Source organism: Triturus cristatus, chromosome 4_2 (assembly GCF_964204655.1).
Source record: "Triturus cristatus chromosome 4_2, aTriCri1.1, whole genome shotgun sequence".
Classification (NCBI taxonomy): Eukaryota; Metazoa; Chordata; class Amphibia; order Caudata; family Salamandridae; genus Triturus; species Triturus cristatus.
The window spans coordinates 9,550,569-9,565,884 of record NC_140586.1 but is presented as its reverse complement, the minus strand read 5'-3'; positions in this window follow the sequence as shown (position 1 = coordinate 9,565,884).

Here is a 15,316-nt window from a genome sequence, read left to right as displayed (position 1 = left end):
GTGGGAGGAGTACACCTTGACTCTAAATAGGGCTGTGCTCTGCCACCACAATGCTGGCTCTGCCCCCTGTGGAGCGGCTGATGTCTCTGCCCTGTGCACTGAAAGAAAAGAGCAGAGTCACCACAACAAAGTGCTCCAAAACCGGACTGAGCCAGGCACAGGCCCCCTGGCCACAAACAACAAAAGAAACTGTGTATATGTCACGTTACGGCGCTTGCCGTCCCCCTCCACGAAGACGCACACACAGAGACGACCCGGAATACTCACTTCCGGGCGGAAGTCGAGTACCGGTCTAGTCGTTCACAGGGGCACTAGGGTCAAGGAAGCGCTTCCGGGGGAAACGCTTATACGCCGCGTTTCCCGCCGGTTCGGCGCTTCGTATTCTCTTGGAGTACCCGAGCCGCGAGGAGCGAGATTAACCGTCCTGAAGCCAAACGAAAGTGAACGCCGTCCCTCTCCACTGGAACCCTGATTCTACCTTCGTCCACACTTCGGAACCAGTCCAGGCTTCTCAGGTTTTCCAAACCCTTGCCCCCTAGACTTCCCGGGCGGTTGAAGGGTTCCCCTGCTTTTGTGTCTGTGTGGGAAGTGAGCTTGCCATTGATGATTTTGCCTATTGATGATTTGCCACAGTTTGTTTTGCCTAAGCGCGCAGAGCGCCATTTCCGATTTCCATTGCTGATTTTGCCTATTGAAGATTTGCCACAGTTTGTTTTGCCTAAAGCGCGCAGAGCGCCATTCCTGATTTCCATTGATGATTTTGCCTATTGATGATTTGCCACAGTTTGTTTTGCCTAAGCGCGCAGAGCGCCATTTCCGATTTCCATTGCTGATTTTGCCTATTGAAGATTTGCCACAGTTTGTTTGCCTAAACGTGCAGAGCGCCATTTCTGTTTCCATTGCTGATTTTTCCTTTGCTGATTTTGCCAATGTGTATGTGCTGAATTGCCATTGAGGAATTTCCGTTGATCTTTCGCAGAAGCGCCTTGCTGTTTTGTTTTCTCTACTCGGGAGCAGGGTTTAAACTCTGAGTGCCGCTTCCAGGGTTGTTCTTTGGGAAACTAGGTTGCTTTCCACTGACCACGGTGTAGGAGCACCGACATTTGCTTTACTGCATAGCCTGTCCTCAGCGCTTCACCTGCGCTACTGCCGTGTAGCGACCGGCGTCCCCGCAGTCAGGGTGAGTTCCTTGAGTCTAGGACAGGACCTAGCTCTGTGTGTGTTTCCACGGTGGTTGGGGGTTCTTCACTGACCATAGTCTTCCTCTTTTGTAGGTCATTCTGAGATACCCTGCACCCCTACCTACCGCTTTCACTCAGGCTCCTTTCCCTGCGTCCATCTCATCCCTGCTGGGTTCTACGGTCCACGAGGGTCAGGTGGGTGCAGGGACGGGCGCTCCTGTCGTCTCTGCGGAATCGCTGCACAAGCAGAGGTAAGTCTTGTGGAGCAACCTGACAGAATACGAAGCCCACGTTTACCATTCTGCCCAGACGACATGGGCGACCCAGAGGTCACCTTGCAAGACATTGCCTCCATGCTAACCGCCATACAGGCAGAAAACCTCAGCTTACGTCACGACATAACTACCCTACAGGGCCAGATGTCATCTGGGGTCACCAACCCTTGGGGATCCGCCCCGAGCCACCGGGGCATGCAGGAAGGGATATTACGACAGCCAACGTTTACGTTTGGGGGGTCCTCTGCCGCCAGCAACCCGAATCCTGCAGTCCAAGTTATCGCTCCTCATCCCGTACAACTGGCACCACCGGAACGGTTCTATGGCGACAGTGCCAAGTACGGCATCTTTATCCATCAATGCCACCTGCATTTCATGGCCAGGAACACTGCCTTTCCTGATGATGCATCCAAAGTTGCCTACATCCTGTCGTACATGGGCGGAGACGCCGCTCAGTGGTCAATAGCATTGGTTGAACACGACGACCCCATGCTGCACCACCTGCCGACCTTTAAGGAAGCTATGCGACGTATGTTCGCGCGGCACACCTTTGTGCAAGCCGCTGACAACGCGTTGCTCAGCCTCAAGCAAGGCAACCAGGACCTCCTGCACTACATCACCACCTTTAGTAGGCTAGTGATTGAGGCCCAGTGGCCCGAGGACAAGAAGGTGTCAGTATTTTATCGAGGATTGCGAGACAAACTAAAGGATCTCATTTCGCAGTTCCCTGACCCACCTGAGGAAATCGGTCCCTTCATCGATCTGGTGGTGAAGATGAACTTTCGGTTGCAAGAACGAAGGACAGATAAAGGAAGAAGCAGTGACAGTCGTTTCCTACCTATGGGGGAGAAGGAGACCCGGAAGACCCAGGAAGGGCTCGGTCCCCAGAGCGACGCACCTGAACCTATGCAAATCGGAGGCATAAGAGGTCCTTTGTCAAGTCAGGAAAGGGAACGACGGAGGAAACAGAATCAATGCCTGTACTGTGGGAAAAGCGGACACTTCGTCAGGGAATGTCCGGTGAAGCCCACGAAGTCCCGGAGCGGAAGGCCGTTCGCGTTGCCCATCACCAAAACGGAGAAGACGGGAAACGAGACAACCCAGTAGATAAGGGGATCCGTCCTCTGGGTTTTTCGTATTGCAATGCCGCGATCCCTGCTGTAGTCGACGGTACTCACCATATAGGAATGGATGTTTCCTTGCAAAACCAGGAGGGCAGAACCTGGCAAGTAACGGCGATGTTGGACTCCGGTGCTACAGGCTGTTTCATAGACACCGCATTCTCACGTGCCTTAGGTATAACCACAGTGTCAAAGGCCCAACCCGAGACTGTCAAGGCGGTGGATGGAACAGACCTAACATCCGGCCCTATTCGGCACCACACCGAGAACATGACTATGTCCTTTATCAATCACCACGCCGAAGTCATCAGCTTTGACGTCATTGATGCTCCTCAATTCAAGTTGATATTGGGGTTGCCGTGGTTGGTGAAGCACAATCCTCGCGTTGATTGGGTATCCAGAAGCATCCACTTGGACTCAGAGCATTGTTGTGATTCCTGTTATACCCAAGACCACCTCCTCGGGACCCGCTCCATACAAGCGAGATCGCTGCCCGTGCAGGGAATGGGGTTGGTTTCCCAAGCAGCCGTGCCCAAAGAATACCTGGACCTAGCCGACGTGTTCGACAAAAAGGGAGCCAACACCTTGCCGCCGCATCGCTCGTTTGATTGCCGGATAGACCTGATCCCCGGTTCCACGTTGCCCTGCAGCAGGATTTATTCTCTCACGGAGAAAGAAAATGCCCACCTACGCTCCTACCTGGATGAGTATTTGGTCAACGGCTTTATCCGTCATTCCAGGTCTCCAGTTTCCTCTCCTCTATTTTTCGTGGCTAAGAAGGAGGGCGATCTACGGACGTGCATTGACTTTCGAGCGATGAACAACATCACCATAAAAAACCGTTACCCGCTGCCCTTGATAACCAATCTCCTGGAACAGGTAAAAGACGCCTCAGTGTATACTAAACTCGACCTGCGGGGTGCGTACCATCTAGTCAGAGTCCGAAAAGGCGACGAATGGAAGACCGCTTTCCGAACTAAATTCGGGTTATTCGAATACCAGGTCATGCCTTTCGGACTCTGTAACGCCCCCGCAGCGTTCCAGTACTTTATCGACGAGGTGTTACGGGAGTTCATAGACGTCTTTTGCATCGTCTATATAGACGATATCTTGATCTATTCGCGGACCATCACAGAGCACGTGCAGCACGTGCGTTCCGTCCTTCAGCGGCTGGGTAGACATCGTCTGTACGTAAAGCTGGAAAAGAGCGTCTTTCACGTCACCACGGTCGAGTTCCTGGGGCATGTCATCACTCCAGAGGGCATACAAATGGACAACAAGAAGGTGGAAGCCATCCTGTCCTGGCCCCCCCCGGAGTCCGTGAAAGGGGTACAACGGTTCCTGGGGTTTTCCAATTACTACCGCCGATTCATTACAGGCTTCTCCGAGATGGTAGCCCCGATTACCCGGTTGTTGCGTAAAGGCGTGCGCTTCAGTTGGGATCAGAAGGCGGACGACGCCTTCCAAGAACTGAAGAGACGTTTCACCATAGCCCCGGTTCTGATGCACCCCGACACCAAGCAGCCCTTCGTCGTGGAGGCGGATGCCTCTAAAAATGCCATCGGGGGCGTGCTGTCTCAACGGAGCACCCGCACTGGACTACTGCATCCGGTGGCATTCTATTCCAAGAAACTACAACCTGCGGAACGCAACTATTCAGTATCGGACAGGGAGCTCCTGGCCATCAAGACCGCTTTTGAGGAATGGCGCCACTTCCTGAAAGACGCCAAGCACACCGTAACCATCTACACGGATCACAGGAACCTCCAGTTTCTCCGGTCAGCACGTGCTCTCACCGCCCGACAACTCCGATGGACCCTTTTCTTTAATGACTACGATTTCGTGATCACGTTTCGGCCAGGAAAAGAAAATGCCAAGGCTGACGCCCTCTCTCGGCTGGAAGAAGCTGACGACGAAGCCGAGAACACCGAGCCTGTTCCTATCCTTACCGAGAAACACTTCCAGGGTGTTGTGACGTCTTCGGGCTTCTTATCTCAAGTACGGAAGGACACGGAGCAAGTCGACCTGGAGGGACTGGCGGATGGACGCACAGACGTGTCATACACGGACGGATTGCTGTTTCATGGAGACCGGCTGTATCTACCTGGGGTGCCCAGTCAGCAGGAAGCGGTCCGCCTGTGTCACGATCACGTTTTGTCCAGCCATCCCGGTTTCCATAAGACACTAGAGCTCTTGCAAAGACAATTCTGGTGGCCGACCATGGTGGCCGACACAGGACTTCATGTGAGGAGCTGTACCATCTGTCTCCTGAGTAAGAACGCTTCTGAGCCTCCGGTGGGCCTTCTGCGTCCCATTCCGGTACCACCGTATCCATGGCACACCGTCTCCATGGACTTCGTGGTGGAACTCCCTACCACCAAGACGGGGCACACCACGATTCTCACCATCGTCGACCATCTCTCCAAAATGGCGCATTTCGTACCTTTGCTGAAGGTGCCCACAGCTGTGAACCTGGCCGGGATCTTTGTGCAAGAAGTAATCCGCCTTCATGGCATTCCATCGGTGGTCATAACAGACCGGGGATCGCAATTCGTGTCCCACTTCTGGAGAGAGGTGTGCAGAATCCTCGAGATGGACGTACGCTTGTCCACAGCGTACCACCCACAAACGGACGGTCAAGCGGAAAGAACTAACCACACCATGGAGCAGTACCTCCGTTGCCTGCTGCTTATGGTTGACAAAGACTGGTCCGAGGTCCTATGGATGGCTGAGTACGCCTACAACAACAGTAAGCATTCTGCCATCGGAATGTCTCCCTTCTTTTGCCTCCAAGGCCGTCACCCCCGCACCTCTGCCTGGGAAATACCCCGGGACTGCTCCTTGCCGTCAGTTCATTCCTATCATGCTGCCTTGCGTACTATCTGGCAACAAGCTCGGTTTGGGTTGGCCAAGGCAAAGGACACCTACAAGGCGCATGCTGACGCCCATAGACAGAAGGAACCCGAATACCGCTTGGGTGACCGAGTGTGGTTGTCTATCAGACATCTCAACGTGCATGGCCCCAAGAAGCTGTTACCCCGTTATGTGGGTCCCTTTGTCATTGAGAAGGTGGTAAATCCGGTGGCTATGAAACTTACGCTCCCTCCGCACATGAGGATCCACCCCGTTTTCCATGTCTCTCTTCTGCAAGCGGTCCGCCCTGATGGCGGGGTTCCCTCTCCTCCGTCTCCAGTGGTGGTGGAGGACCATGTGGAGTACGAAGTCCGGGCCATCCTGGGTTCTCGTCGCACCAAGGGGAAGTTGTTCTACCTGGTCGATTGGAAGGGGTACGGCCCGGATGAGCGGTCTTGGGAGCCTTTGTCCCATGTTCGCCATGCTCCTGTTCTGGTCCGTGCTTTTCATCTCAGTCACCCCTGCAGCCCTCGCCCTGCGGTCCCTTTTTGAGCCCCTGGGGTTGGGGGGGGGGGCCTGTTTTTGAGGGGGGGTTCTGTCACGTTACGGCGCTTGCCGTCCCCCTCCACGAAGACGCACACACAGAGACGACCCGGAATACTCACTTCCGGGCGGAAGTCGAGTACCGGTCTAGTCGTTCACAGGGGCACTAGGGTCAAGGAAGCGCTTCCGGGGGAAACGCTTATACGCCGCGTTTCCCGCCGGTTCGGCGCTTCGTATTCTCTTGGAGTACCCGAGCCGCGAGGAGCGAGATTAACCGTCCTGAAGCCAAACGGAAGTGAACGCCGTCCCTCTCCACTGGAACCCTGATTCTACCTTCGTCCACACTTCGGAACCAGTCCAGGCTTCTCAGGTTTTCCAAACCCTTGCCCCCTAGACTTCCCGGGCGGTTGAAGGGTTCCCCTGCTTTTGTGTCTGTGTGGGAAGTGAGCTTGCCATTGATGATTTTGCCTATTGATGATTTGCCACAGTTTGTTTTGCCTAAGCGCGCAGAGCGCCATTTCCGATTTCCATTGCTGATTTTGCCTATTGAAGATTTGCCACAGTTTGTTTTGCCGAAAGCGCGCAGAGCGCCATTCCTGATTTCCATTGATGATTTTGCCTATTGATGATTTGCCACAGTTTGTTTTGCCTAAGCGCGCAGAGCGCCATTTCCGATTTCCATTGCTGATTTTGCCTATTGAAGATTTGCCACAGTTTGTTTGCCTAAACGTGCAGAGCGCCATTTCTGTTTCCATTGCTGATTTTTCCTTTGCTGATTTTGCCAATGTGTATGTGCTGAATTGCCATTGAGGAATTTCCGTTGATCTTTCGCAGAAGCGCCTTGCTGTTTTGTTTTCTCTACTTGGGAGCAGGGTTTAAACTCTGAGTGCCGCTTCCAGGGTTGTTCTTTGGGAAACTAGGTTGCTTTCCACTGACCACGGTGTAGGAGCACCGACATTTGCTTTACTGCATAGCCTGTCCTCAGCGCTTCATCTGCGCTACTGCCGTGTAGCGACCGGCGTCCCCGCAGTCAGGGTGAGTTCCTTGAGTCTAGGACAGGACCTAGCTCTGTGTGTGTTTCCACGGTGGTTGGGGGTTCTTCACTGACCATAGTCTTCCTCTTTTGTAGGTCATTCTGAGATACCCTGCACCCCTACCTACCGCTTTCACTCAGGCTCCTTTCCCTGCGTCCATCTCATCCCTGCTGGGTTCTACGGTCCACGAGGGTCAGGTGGGTGCAGGGACGGGCGCTCCTGTCGTCTCTGCGGAATCGCTGCACAAGCAGAGGTAAGTCTTGTGGAGCAACCTGACAGTATAAAAGAAGGAGCCCTGCTCCTAAGAAATCAGATCCTGTTTACGCCAAGAAGAAACTCTGCCTGAAGAGAAGGACCTGGGAAAGCTACATGGAGGACTACTGTCTCTGGCCTGAGAGACTGACCTGTGGTGGGTGCCTTGCTGCAAGAAGGAGAGAAGAAGAAAAGCCTGAAAGACTTTTATTTCACTTGTGCATCTAAAACAATCTCCAAGGGCTTGCTTGTGAGCTTGCCTCCTGAACTGCGCCCCAGGAACAGTGGGCACTACCCCTCCCTGGAAGAAAGGAACTGCTGCTGGTGAATACCCCCTTCAGCGCTGACTCCAGAGACCTGAGTGCTACTGGGAACCTGTCCCGCACTCTGAGAACCTGTGTGCCCTCATCCCGCCGAGCAACGTGACCCCTGGACGACTGTGCTGCAGTGAGCACCGTAACGGCCTGCCCCGCCTGGCCTGAGCATCGCAAACTGCTGCCCCCTCGAGCCGGAGCTCGCACCGCAAGAAAGGACCGCCCGGTCCAAGCAACGAGTCTCTGTGGCCCCCGAGCCGTAGAGCCCACCGCAAAGATAGCCCGCACCTGAGTTCGCCCCTCCTGGACGATACCCTGTTGGCAGCGCCTCGCCGCTGAATTCACCCCAAGGCGCCGCCCCCGCCTTCTTCAGCATCGCGACGGACGTCAGAGTCAAGAGGTGCCCCACAACGCATCGCTGCACTCTGAGAAGCAGGATCGCACCGCGACGTGGGACGCCCCCTCTACGACTACTGAAGTCGCCTCGAATTCCCAACAAGAAATAAGGTACTGTGCGCTTTTGAAAACCCCAGCGTACGGCTGGAGCATAGTCGAACTGGTGCGCGTCTGAAATCCAAGCGTACCTGCAGCATACAGCTGCAGCGTAGGGAACTGTGCGCTATCGGACCCCCAACATACGGCTGCCTCACAGAGAACTGTACGCGTCAGCACAGGCGGCCCGTACTGCCTGGAGATCTCGGCCCCGTACCCTTGCTCACGCGGGAAGCGTGAGACGTAGTGGGGATCGTCCCAAAGAGCGGTACGACACGTACGAAGAGCGCTGCAATGCGCACAGACCCCAAAGAGGTGCAGACAGCACCCAGCCTTGAACTAAGAAGAACTGTGGCATCTTAAATTATAACAAGTAACTGGAACCGTGTTTAAAGTCTAAAGACTGTATTTAAAAGCCTGCTTGAGAAGTTTATATAAAGAGCTCTATTTTTACAAATACAGTCTGGTGCCTCTGTGTGGTGGGTTGGTGATTGTTGTGGGACATTGCAAGTGCTTAACCATATGTGCTCTAGAGATTAGCCTGACTGCTCGCGCCACACTACCTAGAGGGTGAGCAGGGGTTGTCTGCTAAGAGCAATCCTTTGCCCTGACCTAGAGGAGAGGGTCCCTGCTTGTCGCAAGTACATACCGGTGCCAACCAGAGACCCCCGATTCTAACACATACACATTCAAGTTGGCACTGTTCCTCCAGGTAGTTGTATGTGTCTAGCATTCTCCTCAATGTTCACTTGTGGATGGGTATGTTGCGGGGGACAGATTGATATGTTCTCCTGAGTCTTTGACATGTAGATTTTTGTCTTGGATGCTTCTTCGGCTATGTATTGGTCTTGTTGTGTTACATGTCCATTGTGACAGTGGGTAAATCCATTGCCTGTCCCGGGGGTGTCTGCTTGTGTAAGGGGTGTGTGTGACAGGGCCTGCTGGTGGGTGTAGTGTGATTTGGCACTGGGGCTCCCAGGTGATGTAGCTGTCCCCCCATGGAGCATGCTGCCATGACAGTGAGTGTGAGTTCCTGTCCTAGATATCTAACCTTGTTGTCTTGGTGTTTGTGTTTGCACTGGTCACAGGAGGGCCTTGTGCTGCCTACACCAGGGCCAAGTGTCAGCTATCTTGTCAGTACTTTCCCAGTCCCTGTGCATTGCACATGGTGCATGGGTATGTACCTGGGCCATATGGGATGAGGGCAATTGTGTCTGATTTGGAGTTCAACAATGCGTTTTGTGACACCCACCCTCCCAGCATCCATTCTTGGGTTGGTGCTTCGTGTAGCATGGGACATAGCATGGCCTTGCTTTCTCAATGGGGCATACACATGTTACTGGCATTAGCGTTGTTTTTGACTGTGGTTCTGGCCGGTGAGGGCTTGGGGGTAGTTGCGTGCATTTTGTGTAGTTGGGGTGTGGATGCCATTACCCCCATGTTACATAAGTTGTTTGTGTACTCACCAGGCTCTGGAAGTCCTTGAAGTCCATGTACTCCCAACGGTGGAAGCAGGGCCATCATCTTCTCCTCCCAGGGATGGAAATGTACTGGTCTGCGGGGCCACCACCTCCAGTGATGTTGCTCTGGGCGTAGTCGTCATTCATTTTTCGCTTGACTGACCTCCGCAGATCGTACCACCTGGCTTGGCATTCAGTCCTGGTCCTTCTGATGGGTGCAACAGCATTCACCCTATCGACGATCCTCTGCCACAGGCGTGATTTTAGCCTATGCTGGTCTGCCTGACCAATGTTCCAAACAGCTGTGGCTCGACTCTGATGACTTCATTGACAAGGATCTCCAGCTCCTCCCTTGTGAACTTTGGATTCTTGTCTGTGGGCATGGTGTGGGGTGAGGGTGTGGATGGTTGTGGGTGTGTGGGTCTGAATGTGAAGGTGTGGGTTAGAATGTGAAGAGGGGGTATGTGTGAAGGAGGTTGTGTGAAGGTGTATATGTTAAGGTGGATGGGTGCAGTTGTTGGTGTGTGCTCTCTAGCTGCAGTGAGTCTGTTGCAAAGGCTCATGGTTTGTGTGTGTGGTCCCTTTTTATTGGTCCATTTGTGGGTGGGCCTCAGTTTGAATTTTTGGTGGGTGTGTTATAAGGGGTGGTTGTGAGTTTGCCCCTGTGTTTGCCTGTTTGGATGTGGCCAGGTCAGTCATTTCGATGTTTTGTGCACTGTAGACGTGTTTTGTGGTGTTGTGCGAGTGAAATAGACCCTCCTTGTGCTGTTTGACAGTGTCCGTGGTTCAGTACGACTCGTTTCGTTGTATTTGCTTCTGTTTTTTTGTGTGTCCGACTCGGTCATACGCGACATTCTCTGTGGTACGAGTCGTACTCCGACACGTTCCCAGGGGTGCGAATCGTACAAGGGTACGAGTCGTACAGGCATACACCCCCATGCATTGTGTATGTACGGTGCGTACCCCAATATTGCGTATGTACGGTGCGTACATACGCAATGTTGTTGTAAGGTGCGTACATACGCGATGTTGGGGTACACACCGTACATACGTGATGTTGTTGTAAGGTGCATACATACGCGATGTTGGGGTACGCACCGTACATACGCGATGTTGTTATAAGGTGCGTACATATGCGATGTTGTTGTAAGGTGCGTACATATGCATGGGGGGGCTGTATGACTTGTACCCCTGTACGACTCGCACCCCGGGAACAACTTTTCCCAGGATACGAGTCGTACAAAGTTCGCTTCGTAGCGGGTAAAGCCATTCCCCGTGTACGGGACGTTTTCCGTACGATTCGTAAATCGGAAATCCTGTCCGGATCGTACTTGTACGGTCGGACAATATTTTTAGGATTCGTACGGAAAAGTGTCCGGGTCCGTCTCGTACAACTTTTCCCGATACGATTCGTACGGATCGGGCTGATCCGTATGTATTTTTCCCGTACAAATCGTACTTCACGGGTCCGACGGGACTTGTACGATTCGTACGGAAAAAATTACGGATACGAGTCATACTGAAAAAAAAAATACAGGATCGGAATCGACCCCTTATTGGTCACATGGTGTAACTGCACCATGCTTTGTGCCATTGGGTCATCTATTGGTTACTGGGTGTAAATAAAAAATGCTGATACCAACAAGGACATCTATTGGTCACCTGGCAAAAGTGCACCATGATATGTGCCAAAGGGACACCTATTGGTCACATGGTGTAACTGCACCATGCTATGTGCCTTGGGGACATCAATTGGCCATCTGATGTAATTGCACAATGCTTGGCGCCACAGGGACATCTATTGGTTGCTTGGTGTAACTGCACCATGCTATGTTGCACAGGGAGATCTATTGGTCACTTGATGTAATTGCACTAAGATATGTGCCACAGTGACATCTAATGGGCACTTGGTGCAACTGCACCATGGAATGTGACCCAGGGACGTCTATTGGTCATTTGGTGTAACAGCACCATGATATGTGCCACAGGGACATCTATTGGTCACTTGCTGTAAATGTACCATGATTTGTTACAAAGGGACATCTATTGGTCACTTGGTATAACTGCACCATGCTATGGGCCACATAGATATCTATTGGTCATCTGTTGTAACTGCAACATGCTATATGCCATATGAGCATCTATTGGTCACATGGTATAAATGCACCATGATATGTGCCAGAGGGACATCTAGTCAATTGGTGTAACCGCACCATGCTATAGGCCAAATAGACATCTATTGGTCAATTGGTGTAACTGCACCATGCTATAAGCCACAGGGACATCTATTGGTCACCTGGCAAAAGTGCACCATGATATGTGCCAAAAGGACATCTAGTGGTCACTTGGTGTAACTGCAACATGCTATGTGCCTTGGGGACATCTATTAGCCACATGATGTAATTGCACATTGCTTGGAGCCACAGGGACATCTATTGGTCACTTGGTGTAACTGCACCATGCTATGTTGCGCAGGGACATCTATGGGTCACTTGATGTAATTGCACTATGATATGTGCCCAAGTGACATCTGTAGGAGAGTAGGATCTGCTTCTTATAGTTACCCCCACTTTTTGCTGATGTTTCACTGTTTTCATCTTAGTCTGGCTGGGATCCTGTTATCCAGGACCCCAACCTAGCTGCTTTCTCTCTAAATGGGTTGCATGTACTGTAGGTACATCACATTTTGGATTCTAGGGTACCCTTTTAAGTCCCTAGTATATGGTATACTATATACCCAGGGCATAGGTACCCCAGAGGCCTCTCAGGAGCTACACTATGTATTATGCCACCCCTGGGAGACCATTCAAAATGACACCACAGGTCTGCTACAGCAACATGTGTAAGGTGGTGCATGCACCCCTTACTTAGATATAGGTTCACTGTATCTAAGTATCACTGCACATATAAACCTATCAGTCACCCCTATGGCAGGCCTTATCAATCCTGAAGGCAGGGTGCTGGGTTTTATGTGAGAGGATGCACTTGCATGAGCAGAGCCCCTCTACGGCCTTCGGAACCTCTATTCGGGGGTTGTTTGTGATGCAGCCTACCATATACACTTAAGTGTATTCTAACCTCGCGGTAAATGCTAATTTTAAAACGGCTGCAGTAACTAGTGTGGGAGGTATGATTCCACCCTACTAGAGGAAGAAATATGACTACACCGGGACACCCGGTACCAGCTTTACAAACCCTCGCATTACAAAATGGATGCTGCCAGCCACAGACACGAATCTGCCCTCCTGCTGCGGGATGAAACTCTGGCAGGGTGAAGAACCAGAACCTTTTTGGACCTGGCGGCGCAGGGTACGCCTTAATCTCCTGGGTTCTCCTGCTTCAGCTAACAGAGACACGGGGACACTCTGTCGGCGTAAAAGATCAGATTTTATTAGCTGCAGCTAGTACAGTTGTCCTAGAAGTACACACAGTATGTTCTCAGGAGACTGCCACTTTACTCCGTGGCGCACAATCTTTTATAGTACATAAATAACATATACATTAACAAAGAACACACCTAAAACATACATAGAGGACCAATAAGGTAAAGTTAAAGACGGAACGTGTCCAATAGGAAAGGTTGAAAAACAAAGATATCGAGTAACTCGAAGAAGCCTCTCCTCCAACGGTGTTTGCTATCCCTCCCACAGGTTAAAGTATTAACATGTTTGTAACTGGTTTGCAGGTGGCGAGATACGTTCGTGTGTTTTGGAGGACAGTTGTGAAACGAGAGAATACGAGCGGAGAACAGCGAAGGCCAGAAGATAAGATAAAGTCAGGAGAGAATAGTGTGAACCAACAGATAGTTAAGGCAGGGATTAGAGGAACCAGACAGGGATTAGTGTACTCAGCCCGTCTCCAACACCAGCTACGTAAACAGAGGCACAAGGCTATTTTGACACAATATTGCAGGAAAAGCAGAAAAGACTTCGTTCGTCATGCTGCCTGAGTGAGGGCAACACAAAATGGCGGCAGGGCACAAAATGGCGGCTCAATGCGATCGTGATCGAAAATCGAATTTCCTCAGACCCTCCTTTTGCCAGAACTCAGGCAAGATACATAGACTCACGTTAATCTGAGTTGATGTCGATGGCCATGAGGTCATCAAGCTGTTGCTGTAACATCATTCTAATATTCTCTGTTCTTTGTGCCTTAGGTTTTGGAATGCACATAGTAGCACAAAGGTCGCAGATGGCGGGACCACAGTGCATACAAAGACAACAAGAGAATACGATGGTTAAAACCATACCAAGGAATGTTAGCACTTTCCAACCCCATTTGGACAGTAGTCCCCAAAACCATCCCAATAACGACCAATCTCCTTCGTCCTGATGAATCGACTCAGAGATTATATGTAATTTAGAGATGGCCTGGTATACTGTCGGAGCGTCATCAGGTATATAAATACAGCAACTCGATTTGATCAATTTGCAGACTCCACCATGATCTGCAAGAATAACATCTAGGGCAACTCGGTTCTGTAAGGTTATAAGACGATCAGCCTGTAGTTCCGCTGTAATATTACTTAAAGCTCCTACAGTAATGTCTATGGTAGTCTCTACGACACGAACCAGTTGCCTCATATTCCTGCTGTTTGCCATAGGACCCCAAAAAGGAAGAAATCCCTTTAGGAAGTCTCCTCCCTCTTGACCTGCTGTGTCTTTGGAATCAATAATTCCTCTGCCATATCTGTTTTTATGAAAATTTGAAGAAGCAGTGTATGTAGGGGGAAGAAGAAAAGCTATATAGCAAGTTCCAGAAAAACCAGTCGGCAACCACGTATAGGCTCTATCATGACAGATGAAATATGTGCCCTGAGATGGCACTAACGGTGGCGAATTCTGAGAGGAGTGAATGTAAGTATGGGAACAAAAGCTTTTTCTTTGTTCGGGTTCAGTAGTTTGACCATTGATTTGCAAACAGAAATTGCCTTGATGAGGTATAGTCCAAATCGGTGGAGATTTTCCTTGTTTAACTTTATCACTAAGGCTTGTGATGTAATGAGTGACATTCCAATTTGTATATGCTATCCTCTCATCGATAGCAATTTTGCTATTTTCCATGATTTTAGCCATAGCTACCATTCCCTTTATCAATGAACTATGACTGAAATCTGGTCCATCAATATAAGAACTGACAGGTCGTTTAAATCGGCTTTGATAGGCGTTAGAGAAAATTACAAAATAAGCCCAAGCAGAACCTTCATAAGAGAATGGAAGGACTAAATATGGCATCCCTTTTTCTGTGGTATTAATCCACACACCCAACAATCGGTTGTATTAATTACTAATTGGTGTTGGTGTAATAATTGAATAAACGAATTATTGTAGTATTCGATTCTTCTTACGAGTTCATGTTTAGGAAGTGTATGAAAGAGATGCGGAGAGATAGTAGAATAAGAAGGCACGGTAACAGAAGAAGGGACAACTTTTTGCTGCATAGCATAAACAATCCAACCTACACACGCCAATAGAATACACAATAATATGAAAACGCATAAAGTTATACTACAAGGACTGTATACTATTCTACAATGATTGTTCTTCATTTTGTTCTTTCTCTCTCTTTCGCCTAATGTAGTTTCCATCTTCTAAATGGATGCTCACGGCAATCTTCCTTAATCACTTGATTACGATTGTCTGCCGTCCTATGACACTGCAAGTCCTGCAGGCCTATTGCCACTACTCAGGTCACAACCAAGACTCCTACCGTGACCCTGCAGCCGGGATAGAAACTACATAGAAGAGAGATTCTCAAATTTTCTTCTTCAGTCTGGGTCTCAAATCGTAAT